This window comes from Coffea arabica, chromosome 2e, assembly GCF_036785885.1.
Source record: "Coffea arabica cultivar ET-39 chromosome 2e, Coffea Arabica ET-39 HiFi, whole genome shotgun sequence".
Classification (NCBI taxonomy): domain Eukaryota; kingdom Viridiplantae; phylum Streptophyta; class Magnoliopsida; order Gentianales; family Rubiaceae; genus Coffea; species Coffea arabica.
In genome coordinates, this window is record NC_092313.1 from 35,789,233 (window position 1) to 35,801,037 (window position 11,805).

The window sequence follows — 11,805 nt, forward strand, 5'->3', positions numbered from 1 at the left end:
GAATGGAGTGTCATGTGCGTGTTTGGGAATGTAGGGGCAAAGGCCATCAGTTTTATTTATCTTCTTTCGGATTGTTTTTTGTTTGGAAATCTGAGTCGAAGTTTGGCTCATATTTAGATCATTTGGTTGCATTTTGAGTCCGAAGGCTTGCTGTATTTTTCCTCTCCACTTTGTTTCAAGTCCCCGCACTTTGTGTTTGAATGAGTTGGATTTGTGTTTGAGTCATTTCCACGTAAATGTTGTTTCGGCTGAATGAAGGCAAGTTGCAGAAGCAACATTGACTGGAAATTGCAGAAATCTAAGCTTCTTCATAAGCTTTGCATGAAAGTTTTTCTAGAAATTGCATAACCTCATTCTAAGTTGTTGGCTTGTTGAGTCTTGTGGTTGTTTCTGGGTTAATGTCGAGGCTTTGATTGGTTGGCTGAGGTGCTAGTTGCATTAGGATTGCATTTGAGAAGCCCAGCATGTTGCAGATGGAAGGAACCAGCAAAAACAAAGAGAGTTCCGTTGCATGCAAGCAAAATAGCTTTCAAAAATTGCATTCTAACCCCTCAAGTCTCCCCTTGTTTCACTTTGGCCCAGAAACTTTGGAAAATTAGTCAATCTCATCCATTTTAAATGCTAACTTTCCTTGCCATGATCTAATGAGTTTTTTTGGGTAGAATATGCATGAGTTTAGAGATAAATTTGTAAGTTTCAAGACCTTTTTCTAGATTTATAGTTTTAATTTGATTTTTTTTTAGGAATTTTGGCGTTTTGATTGTGTAATGATAGCAAATAGTTTTTCATTCATTCTTTGTGAATTTTATCATTTTGGTTTGGGTAAGTTTCATTTTAAGTCCTTAATTTTAAATTATTTTACTTTTTAACCCCCTAAGCTTCCCTTTATCTTACTATGGCCCAAGCAATTGAAAAATCCACCAAATTGACCCTTCAAACTTTCCTTTTCCTTTCAATTGGGTCCTCATTTGGTGAACATAGGCTGTTTAATTATTTAAAGGCTTTTGATGATTCAATTTCATATTTATGTGATTATTTGTGATGCCTTGACCTTTTCTTTTGTTTTGGAGGGTAAATAAGTAATTTCACTCCATTAGGGCCCAACTCAAGGGAGGTACACCATATCCCTTATTTCTTACTTTATTTGACCCTACGTGCCCTATGTGACTTTACGTGTTTAATCGCATGCCTCTTGAATGTTTTTTTTTATTTATTTCATCTATTTATTTATTTGCTTTATTGGCTTTAGTTTTGTATATTTATTTTAGTTCAATTTTGATCATTTGAAAGGCACTTGAATGCCAAAGTTGTAATAGTTAGGGTTCAAGATCTGTACTAGATAGAATATGTAATAGTTAGGGGGTTTATTTATTTATTTATTTTTATTCCTTTTCCCCTTAGATTGTAGTTAGGACCCCAAGTGTAATAGTTAGGGCTTTATTTGCTTTATTTTGCTTTGTGTGTGATTTGCATGCCTATGTGCTATGTGTTACCGCTTTCTTAGGGTTTTGCATCTAGATATTATGATTATGTGTTACGTGTTTATGTGATATATGTGTTTACATGCTTTTATTAAAGCTTTACATGATTAATTTAGTTATAATTAACATGCGACATGTTATCACACTAGTCCAATGCTAGTTGTGATCCAATTCTCGATACCACACTAGTCCAACGCTAGTTGTGGTTCCCTTGTCCGATTTCTCACTAGTCCAATGCTAGTGAGGAAGTAGAAAGGGCTAGTTCAATGCTAGACCCAATAGGGCCGCCCCTCGCTAGTACATACTCGCATGCCTTCACTACATTTTCATTCATTTTTCCTTTTAGTATTTTTACATTTTTGCATGAACCTTTACCCTTTCCCACATTTGAAACACGATCTTTGGGACTTTGCGTTTCATTCTACTTATTAGGGTCATCTGCTTGATTAGGTTAGGGAGTTACCCTTCTGGTAAGGGAAACGGACGAGTATGGCTACACATAGCCTTAGCACGCTCGTTTTCTTTCTAACCAAAAGGCAAATCGAAAGTCACAATTTAGGGTCTCCCCGTACCCGTCTTGCTTGCATTCCTCTAGGGCTCATGCATTTCACATTACCATTTGCACTTTACACACTATCGTTTTTTCGCATTTTTACTTCACACACTCTCACTTTACACATTCTCATTCTGCACACCATCACTTTACCCACTATCACTTTACATCTTATCATTTTGCACACTACCACTTTACACATTCTCACCTCACACACGCTCATTTTTGTTCACATTGCACACATTCATTTCACTCATCCTTATATCATTGGCACTATTCGTGACCTCTTGGAGGGCTTATCCTTGGCTATCACAACTCATGTGATCGAGTCCGATCAAGCCTCTAAGAGATATTTGTCCCTTTCTATTCATCATTAGATTTAGGATTGCATCCATGTTAGTTACATCCAAATGCGATACATCTTTTGGTTAGAAATTAGGAAAATCCTGACTAAATCATGCAACTAGCTTAGACTAGGTTGAGAGGGTGCTTTAGACATTGTCTTTGCCTTCCCTCTCTTCAACTGTGACCCCCGAACCATTTTCTCTGATTTTCGTAGACTTAGGAGTCGTTTAAAAGGGTTTTCTATAATTTTATTTAAAAATTTATTTTTAGGTGACTTGGTACACCTTAACTCAATACCAAGTGGCGACTCCATTTTTTTTTATTATTCAAAACCCTTTAAAACTATTATTTTGGGTCAAATCGTCGCATTTTCAAAGTCCCATTTAGACCCATCATTTTCTTTATTTTCTAAAAAAAAAAAATCAAAAACACATTTTTCACTCAAAAATAATCCAAAAATTCATTTTTTCTTAAACAATTCATTTATTTTTCATTTTTTCAAAAAATGGGGCGCAACACATGATCCGTGCAAATATTTGTAAAATTGGGCACATTCTTTGTGCCGTCATATTGATTATAGTAAACTTACCAAAATTACACCATAAAAAAGTGAAACAACTAGTATATATAGGCCTGTCAACGGTCCGAGTCTAGCAGGTACAGGTAGGGAGTTAATTCCGTTATCCAGACCCGGATCCGGATCCGTTTTGTCAAACAAATAATAGGTCAGATACGAAATATAGTATTCTGACCTGTATTAGACCCGGATCCGGATATAAATGGATTAATAATTTAAAATATATATTTATCAATATAATTTGATTAGGGTGATGTATTTGAGTAAAGTCATTTGATTTCTTTTCTTATTTGGTTTTTTTTTGTATTAGTTAGAAATTAGTTTACAAATATATTTTTTTCTCATTTTTATTAGAAATTGTAAGTTTGATAGATTTTTTCGGGTAGACCCGACCCAGATCCGAGATCCGGCGGATCCGGATTCGGAACATAGAGTAGAAGATCCGTCGGGTAAACGGGTCGGATCCGAGTCCAATATGGTATGCCGGGTCCGGGTCCGGGTCCGGAATAACGAATTTCGGCCCGGACCCGACCCGTTGACAGGCCTAAGTATATATAACAAAATAATGTTCAACTCCCTATATGGTAGGTTACTAAATTGACTACTCTAATTGCTTTTCATATGAAAGTTTTATTTCTGTGTCATATCACATGGATTTTTTAGTTTATGTTTGTTTTTTCTCTTCACAAATTGATTATAATCCTTTTTCATATCCATAGTTATGGTAAACTGCAACCAATCTATTAATGACATGCTTTTTATATGTTCGTATTAGTTATGTAATTCTCTCTCTTTTTTTTTTCTAAATCAACCCATATCTTTCATTTTTTTTAATTATCTTCAATCATATCTTTTTTTTGAGTGAAATGCATCCTCATCAAGTTTATTAATTTTTTTAAAAATAAAGCTTTTTATTATTTGATTGAAACAAACAAGAAGATCCTCTTACATACACCTAATTTTTCGAATCGAAGGCATTTCATAGACCTTGACATGCTGCTCAAGGTGAGATACGCTCACACTGGACAGCGCATCAGCAATTTTGTTAGCCTCCCTGTAGCAATGCGAAAATCGAGCTAGATCCTTAACTAAATGCCAAATCTGTCGGACCTCTCTTCAGATCTGCCACAGACATTGAATGTGCCGCTGAAGAATCCCAACTAAGACCAATGAATCCAATTGCACACATAGATTACCAAATCCCCTGTGGACACATATTTGAAGACCAGTCAGAAGGGCCTGAGTCTCTGCTCAAAGACATGTAGTTTCCCCAAAGAAGGCCGAAAAGGCAACCAAAGGTAAACCAGTTGAATCCCGAAGAACCCCACCGCCTCCACCCACTCCTGGAATACCCTTAGAACAACCATCCGTATTAAATATGAACCTCCCAATCTCCTTCGCCTCCCAGCGAACAACTTTGAAGTCAAAGACACTAGCAGACGAATTCGACCAATCATACAATTGACAAAATGTTTGCACACCAATCGTTTGTTTGAAGTGGATTTCCATCATGGATTTGATCTCCGAGAAAATGGCTTGACAATTGGCAGTAGATCGCATCTAGACACCCTCAAATATTGCTTTATTTCTCGCCTTCCAAATATGCCAACAGGTAACACTTGGAATAATGAGACAAATAAGACACCGTGTCTCAGAATCTTGTGACCGCAACCACCAGCCAACTATACGAGCTCGCAAGGAGACCCTTGAGAAGTTCAGACCACACAAACCTCCAAAATAATCCCAAACCTCCAACGCTATGTGACCACTGGAAAACACATGCTCGATAGATTCCTTAGACGTAGCTTGACAGCAAAAACACTTAGAGGGCAAGTGGAAACCAAGTTTACATAAAGTATCCGGTAGCGGCAGCCTCCCCATCAACAACCGCAATATAAAAAATGACACTTTCAGAGGGATATGAGGATGCCAAACCTTAGAGAACACCATCGACATGTTGCGGGCCTGCCGAACGTCCCGAAAAGCTGATGCTAATGTGAAGTTTCCAGATGTCGTGGGAATCCAAATGACTTCATCTGTACATCCTTCTTCAGGAACCAGGATCTATAAGATGGAGGGAATAATATCCCTTGGCAAGGTTTGGGATAAAAGATTCACATCCCAGTGCCCATTTATAATGAAATTGCGAAATGATAGATTTGGGACAACTGATGCTCTAAGAAATAAAACACCACTGCCCAATCAGTTGTCGTACCAAAAGTGACACGAACCGTCATTGACTAACCATACCATAGAGAGTTCCACTTGTCGGCTCACGTTCAACATCCTCCGCCAGACTGCCGAATCCATCAACCTCAATTCTGACCGACAAGGGTAGATCATTATGTAGTACTTTGCTTGCATGAAAGCTGCCCACAACGACGATCTTGTTTGGAAGCTCCACTAGAGTTTACAAGAAAAAGCTGTATAGACATCCCTAAACCTCCTAAATCCCACTCCCCCCTCCTCAACCGGGTAGCACAACTGAGACCACCATATCCAATGAAACTTCGACTCTTCGAAAGTTGACCCCTACAGAAATGCCGAGCAAACCTTTTCTATAGCGTTAGACACCGCACTAGGGATCACAACAACTGACAGTAAATGCGCTGGCATCGATGACAGCACATGCTTGATTAAAACTATCTTGCATCCCGAAGAAAGCATCTTTGATTTCCATGACAAAATCCTCCCTAGAATAGATTTACATATTTCCCCAAAATAGGACGATTTACACCTCCCAAAGTAGAGCGGAAACCCTAAATACTGTATAGGGAAGGAGTGCCAAGCAAACTTGGTGACACGTTCAATTACCCTTCTCCTAGCCGGTGACAGCGATGGGTGAACCAAGTACAACTTTTTTGAGCATTTATCAATTGCCCCGAACACCTTTGATACATCTCCAGCACCTGCATAATGTTATTCAAAGAGGAAGAGGACGTGCTCGTAAATATAAGCACATCATCTGCGAATGCCAAATGAGTTATAGAAGGGCAACCATATGGGACTTTGAATCCCAAGAAACCCGATTGCACCATAAGGTTATTCAAACCTCTCGACATAACCTCAACCCCTATAATAAATAACGCCGCCGACAATGGGTCACCCTGACGTAACCCTCTCATAGATTTAAAGAAACCAAATGAAAACCCATTGATAATGATCGAGAACTAAACATTAGATAGCACTTGCCATACCATATCTAAAAATCGTTCCCCGAATCCAAACTTTCGCAGAACACCAATAATATGGTACCATGACACCCTGTCATAATCCTTAGACATGTCTAACTACAAGACAACATTGCCACCTCTAGATTTTTTACCGATACACGACACCATCTCTTGAGCTAGCAAATAAATCTCCGTTATATTTTGGCCTTTCACAAAACCCGTCTGCTGGAGGGAAATAATCCTTGGCAAAACACCAGTTACTCTATCAGCCAAGATCCTGGATAATAACTTGTTAAAAAAATTACACAAGCTAATTGGCCTAAATTGAGAGAAATCCTGAGGATTTGAAACCTTAGGAATCAGCACAATCGAGGTAGAGGTGATGAATCGAGGCAGCTTTGCCTCACAGAAAAAATTGAGTACCGTATTGTAAACATCCTGGGCGATAATTTCTCACGCAAAGGTATAAAATTTACCCGTGAACCCATCCGGGCCAGCTGCATTGTCACCATCCATTGACCTCACCACTTGATGAACCTCCTCTATAGAAGAAAATGCTTCCAACAGCCTATTATCCTCCCTCGAGATCGTGGGTAGAATAAGATGTAACATATCGGAAGCGGGGTCCAAAGGTCCCGAGAAAGGGTCAGAGAAATATGTTATTGCCTTATTTGCTATATCAGCATCCACATCTACCCAAACACCATTAGACTTTTTTATTCTATGTATCATTCCTTGAACCCGTCGTTGCTTCACTACCGCATGAAAATACCTTGAGTTGCGATCGCCATTTCGAAGCCACTTTACTCGAGCCTTTTGACTCTAAAATTGCTCTTCAATTGACAATGCATAACGTAGCTCCGCTTGAACCTTCCTAAGCTCCACTTGACCCTTCTCTGAATCATCTTGATCTACGGCCTCCTCTGCTCATTGAACCGCAGCTTCCACCTTACAAACAACATCGAACACATTACCGAAGCATTGCTTGTTCCATTCCTGAATAGCCCTCCTCGTTGCCAATAATTTAGAGCACAATACACGCAATGGAGACCCACTCACTTCTTGATCCCAGGCATGTCTAATTACCTCCAAGAGTTCTAGTTTATTCATCCAGGCATTCAAGAAACAGAAAGGCCGTGGCTTATTATCTAACCGAGATGCAAACGAAATCTTCAATGACGCATGATTTGAGGGATGTCTCGCCAAATGAATCACAGAGATGGTTGTGGAAAGCTCCAAGCATGACCCATTGACTAACAGCTTGTCCAACCTCTTCGAAACCCTAGCTCGACCTCTCTGATTATTACACCATGTGAAGCTAGCTCCCGAAAAACCTATATCAAAAATCCCAACCTCTTCCATGAAAGACATAAATTCCACCCCCTCAGCTACAACAAACAGACGACCACCCCGTTTTTCGTGAGGCGCCAGTATGACATTAAAGTCACCCCCAATGCACCATGGGAGAGAGCTAGGCTTATCAGCTAATAAGTTGTGCCACAACTCTCTTCGCTCCTCCACTGAGCACTTTGCATGAACAAATGACATGATGATTGAACCAGACAGCAATGGATATTGAACAGATAAAGATATTTGCTGATCTGAACTACCAACAATTGAACACACAAAAGGACTACTGTAGAACACCCAAATATCACCTGAACGATTAACAAACACAAAATCAAATAATAAACGTAACCGAATGGACTCAATTTTAGACACATCTAGTTTTGGCTCGAAAATCACAACAAACTTAACATGATGCAACCTTACTAGTTTAATCAATCTTCTTAGATTAGGGGCTTTAGCCACCCCTCTAATATTCTAATAAATGCCATTAATCATGAGATAAAACCTGGAAAGAATTCTGGGAGGATATCGCAGACCAAAACTGTCGATCAAATGGAAAACGAGCACGCACTCCTTTCCCTCTCGCTTGTTTGAAATCTCGCTCAGCCAACACAGATTGATCAATGTTCAAAGCCATCACTGACGATTCCAGCAACCTTCTTGTTGGACAACCAGCCTTGGAGATAAATTGCCTGCGATATTTGATAACTCAACTTCAGCCTTCCCATGATCATCCTCCTCCCCACGCAAATCGACAAAAAACTCTCTAGCGCATTACTGTGTAGCTGGACTATCTGCCCCGCAGCTATAGGTTGCTGTCCAGTGCCCAAAACCTACTTCGCTAGCGCCTGATGTCCCTCACAATCATGCCCCTTTTCAACCACTAGCTGTGCATCCATTACCCCTTGCTCCCTTCCCAATGACCCCTCTATCCCATCATATTTACCCTGATACCCATGTCCAGTAGGAGCCATAATCTCAGTGTCTCTACCAAGCGCAGCAGCAATGCGTCCCCAGTGGAACGTCTGGATTCAGCCTCCTGCCGATCAGTTATGTCACCTTCATCGACTAGCACAGCAGGCCGAACAGGATTCCTTCCTTCCACTGCAACTGTTATCCTGTCTCCAAAATCATCAGAGCCATCTATTGGTTGCCGAGGAACATCCTCGATAGCAGCAACTCCCTTGTCCCCGTTAACAGCTGGGTTGCGCACAGGTGCGTTCACCTGACCATTACGCCCACCAATTCATGGGTCAAGCTGCAGTCGCATGTACTGATTCTTTTGGTACCGAGACATGAAGTCAGACTAACTCTTCTTACACTCCTCAAGTGAATGACCCAAACGCCAGCAAGAAGAGCAATACGACGGTATATCCTCTGTCACAATTCTTTGCCAGAAACCTATCTCCCCTTCGACAACCACCCATACCCTCGAAACGACTAGCTTCGCTACTTCAACTTCCATGCACACCCTAGCCACACTTGGACGTGTGCTAGCAGCCGTTGCCGAATCCAAAAATAAGGGCCTTCCGACTGGAGACAGGATGGAAAACAAAGAATGTTTGTCAAAGTAATGAATTGGCAGAGCCGGTAGAGCCACCCAAACCAGAACCAAAGAAGATTCCTTATGCACATGGAACTCCTTGGTCCAATGAAACACTCGTATCGAAAATCTTCCCAGTTGCCAGACCCTTCTCATCCAAATCCTGTTAAAATCTACCTCAACTGCACGCTTAATCAACACATGTCTATAATCCATCAACGCAATAGAGACGTGGTCTCTCAGATTTAACGCAGTAAAGAACTTGCGAGTTTCCTCCAAAGTAGGTCGTCCGTGAGAGAATTTTCCCACCAAAGCCCATCGAAACGGTGCCGCAAGCCTGTCAGTGTCCTCCCTAGAGAAGACAACCGTAGCCTCACCCTTGTACAATGTCGCTGGCCGAATTTGGATAGGAGACGTCGCCGGCTGTGAGAAGAGTTGGGAGAATGACTTTTTCGCAGAAGGGGACACACTTTGTCCCTCAGCCAAGGGTTGAAGGGCAGCCATGAAACCCTAGTGGAAACCCTTCGGGGAGAGAAAAGAGAGTCCAGACTTGAACTATTTATTTTTGTTGTGTTTGGATAATCATCTTCAGTCATATCAAGATATCCTATGATTGGTTTGTTGCCATTGTTCCTTTTTCTAATAATAATAACAATTAATTACAACTCTTTTTGGACTTTTTTATTTATAATAAATTTCTATCAATCTTTAGTAACTTGTCTTATGCATGTTCGAATCAATTAAGACATTATTTCTTATTTTTTTTCCTACTTTCCTATTTAATTATCTTCAAAATAAAACTAAATGATTACTCTTAATTTTATTTTCACGATAATTTTGGTAGGTTTTCAATTAGCTTTCTTTATAATATTACATGGTTACTCTTAATTTTATTTCGAGTGAAACTCAAGAAGAGGAAAATTCTTATAAAAAGATTTGCACGAGAAGGTAGATTATATATAAAATCTTTTAATATCAAACGCATATATATTCATACTTTATATAATTTTTCACATTTGCTAGTATATAATGATGATAGGAATCTACAATTAAACATGGACATGGAGCATCAACAAAACAAGTTCTTGAACATTAAAATATTCTCAAAATTTCAAATGGATTATGCATTAATCTATTGCTTATGTGAATAGTTGTTTAAGTATTTTAATAAGAGCGGACGAGCTGCAAGATTGTATAAACAAAATATATTAGTATATAAATAGGGTTGTAGTATTTTGATAATGCACATAATAATAAGATTGTATTTTGTTATATTTTATTTTATATTACCAAAATGATAAGCACAAATTGACTATTCTTGTTCAGGTAATGAGTTTAGAACTAGTTATTAAACTAAAATAGTATACATGATTATATACACTAAGAAAATGTATACGCTCTGCATATCTATTAAACACCTAGATATTTTTCAATGTATGATATAAAACTGTACATAAGTGTTGCTAAAAGAAAATTGAAACTTTAGAGTCATAGAACTTAATATTGTGACAACTCGAAAAATTATATATATATTTTATTTTATTTTATCTTCATATAATATCAAAAGTGTTGCATATACTATATAATTGATTAAATTACATGTCTAATGGATTTTTTATGAATTGAATATATGGAAATACTGTAGATTAATGTAAGAAAATTTATATAGGGGTATACAATTAGAACAAGATAAAGTTTTGGAAAGATACATGAAATTAATACAAATACAACTCCTTAGCAAATAAATAAATTAATGTCAAAAGACCATTTTAACCTCAACACCTAAACAATTAACCATGCAACCAAACTAAACATTCTTGGCTAAGCATCAGACCGAACAGAGTCGGTGGATATCATTTAGCAACAATCTGTTAAGAGCAAAGGAAGAAACAAAGAGCTAAACTACTTCTCCAACCTCAAAACCGTGAGCAGAAGTGAGAGGAAGGGAGAGCAAACTTGTTAGTTTCTTTACCTATCAGCTTCAATCGAGTGAGAATGAAGTGAATAAAAGGAAAAGAGGATCGGTGCTGTTTCAAGGAGCTGAAGCAGAAAAGCTAGAGCGGTCTGCAATTTCAGATTCTAAGAAAAACAAGAGGTAAAATTCTGCAATAAACTCTCACTCAACTAATATATATGGTACTTAAGCTGCGTGTTAGAATTTAGCAAGGAAAATGGGTTTTTGACCGAGAAAAAAATTCTGATTTTTGATTGAATAGTTGCTGGACTGAAATTTGCAGGAACCGAGAGCTTGCTGTTGAGTTGCAGCTTGTTATCCCATGTTAGGACTGAAATTTGCGGAAACCAATGATAGGAAACGTATGTTATATATTTATCTTAAGTTTATAAGAGTTTTTGGCTGAAGAAATCTTGTTTAATGACTGACCATATGCTGGAAAAAATTCTGTGATAGCTGGAGAGTATGGAACTGGATTTGGAGCATGTAATATGAATTTTCTTTGGAGAATTATGCTAGGAATGCATGAAACATGGTTGACTCTGGTCTCATAGGATAATTATCTGTGAAACTAGTGAAAACATTGGTAAAACTAGCTAGAATTATCAAAGAAAGTTGCTGGAGTTCTTAGCTTTAGCCGAGAGAGAGAAACCTAGGAAAAGAAACAACTACAATACATTCACTACCTCTGCTTATTACAAACCGAAAGACAACAACAAGGAAAAACTAGAAACCTCTCTTACCTTCTTAAAACGTGAGTACCAGCCAAGAATTAAGAAAACTCCGGCTCCTTTAACAAAGAAATCGAGGGAGAGGAACCAGAAATTTC